This window comes from Typopeltis vanoorti, chromosome 13 (assembly GCF_054136105.1).
Source record: "Typopeltis vanoorti isolate ZY-2024b chromosome 13, IOZ_Tvanoo_1.0, whole genome shotgun sequence".
In the NCBI taxonomy this organism is placed as follows: Eukaryota; Metazoa; Arthropoda; class Arachnida; order Uropygi; family Thelyphonidae; genus Typopeltis; species Typopeltis vanoorti.
Window position 1 is genome coordinate 55,893,381 of NC_143561.1, and position 2,527 is coordinate 55,895,907.

The following is a 2,527-nucleotide window of genomic DNA, read 5'->3' on the forward strand; positions in this document are numbered from 1 at the left end:
TAACAGCTGCATGTGGACGCCCCTACTAGTCCGAACCTAATGCACAGAATATCGGGAGAGAAGCTGGCTGAAAACTACCTACTGCATTTTGCTAGATACTTCCAGACTTGAGTGCTTTCAAGGGAACACTGTTGTTTTCCTTAGACAGAAAAGAAGAAGCAGACGATAACGTACATAGACATACATAAATATTACATAGTTTCCTTTGCAGTGTAATGCACTTTCAAAATACATTACTGTATGCAAATACTTTCGGGGGATATCCATGCTAGCTGAGTACACAAACAAAATAATTACTTGTAAAACTTTAGATAGCTTCAATAAGCTGTATGGCGGATAAAATTTCCATATTAAAACATCGTCAGTACATAAAGAACGGATCCTAAGCACAATTTCCAGTTAATAAACATAAATTAGCGAACATGTTCTGTGTTTACCAACCTGTAAGAGACGTGTCGAAACATTATATGGAGGGCGTCGTAATCTATAGAAATTCAGGTTCGGATCACGCAAGCTAGCTATATCAGACAGGCGTGCTATGCACACGTTTGTCACACACACACATTTCACGGTGCAACATATACTGGTTATACTTAGGAAATACTTATGAACGTTAATTCAGTGTTGTTTAAAAATTTTAAATAAATAGTTACTAACAAATCATAGCACTAACATGCTTGAATGACACGTGTTATGTTTTGAGAATGTATATAGACAGTATCCGACATATATACTAATTAATATTACAGCAATAAATATTTTGTATTGATAGCGTCACAAATTCTGTACCACTGTATAATCACTATACTAAATAATAGCAAACCAACTACTATTACAACAGATATCTGTTGTAATAGTAGTTGGTTTGCTATAAGCTTACCTTGTTCAGTTGCTAGGTACTAATACGTACTAATAAAATATGTGGATGATCATTTCAAAAAATGCTTGCAAAATTCTAGCTTATTAAGGCAATAATCAACTAAAATATATATATTTTATAAAATATTCAGAAATTTATTAATAAAAAATAAATAATCTTATCTTTTAAAAAAAAAAGTAAGTTAAAACAATTTTACTTAGTACACCATTAATATTTAATTATATGAATAATTTAAAATTATAGCTATAAAAATATTTTTATTTTTTAAATCATTTATCGGAGGATCGAGTGATCGAAGATAACATCCCAGTCCTTTTTAGGACCTTCCAGGGTAGCGGATGGCAATGCTGTAGCCAATGAAGTTTTAACTGAGGCTCGGCTAATGCCGTTACCCAGCCATGCCTAGAGCCTTTAGCTCAATAACACCCCATCCACACAGATTTTCTTCATTCAGATGACGGGATAAAGAGTCAAGGACTCAGTCCATCGCCCAGTTCTTTTTAGAACTAAAACATTTATCTCCCGTGTGGTGGCCGGGATAAAAATAGCCCCAATGTAGCTCATGCATGTCGTACGAGGCGACTAAAATGGGTACCCTTGGAGGGTAATGGATGGGAATGCTGTAGCCAATGAAGTTCTAACTGAGACTCGGCTATTGCTGTTATCCTCCTGCCATGATCAGAGCTTTATATAGCTCAATAACACTTTATCCTTACACAGATAACAGGGAAGATAAAAAGCATTCTTGCTTCGTCCCTTTAAGCCAGTCCTTATAAGGAATTTAAAACATTTATTTTCAGTTAATAACTGATTATTTATAACATTCTTCATTACAGATGCACATATTATTATTCATGATTATATTCAACACACGTTACATAACATTTAAGTATTTTATTATTGGTAGTTTTATTATTTTTTTAAAAGTGATACTCAATTTGATTACTCATTTTATATTTATTTTCTTCTCTAGGCCAGCAGTTAGGAACGTACGACGTGATCCATGAAGCGAAATACCAACAGAATGTTGAAAGGAAATAGTTCGGTTATAGTCTGCAGCAAACACTAACATATTTCTACGAAGTGCTCTATTGTGTTTAAATTGAAAAAAAAAAAAAAAAATCACAGAAACATGGGTATTTCTTTATCAAATAAAGATAAACTACATTATAATATCTGAATAATTGATAAATTGGGGGGGGTTATATTAGATAAAGAAATACATTAGATACTGAAGGGAACAAACTATCAGAGAAATAATTTAAAATTACGCATCAGAAAAATACTATTTATATTTGATTTTTTTCCCCATCACAGTTTAAATTATCATAATGCTATTTCGTTTATTTTTTATTATTAACTATTTATGAAATAAATATTAAATTAATTAGTTATTGCTACGTATTAAAGATACCAATCATGGTAATTATAATTTCTGCATTGCATTCGTTAAGATTTTCATTTTAATTGCAGACACTCACTGACCAGTTGATTATATTTTATGAAATTAAAAAAAAAATGACAGATTGCATTTAATGGTATACGATTAGACTAATTCATGTGACATGATAACTTACCGCCTCTAAACGAACAAAATGACAAAATCCTCAGCACTAAGAAATTGTTCTTTTTCCGATGACTTGTTGA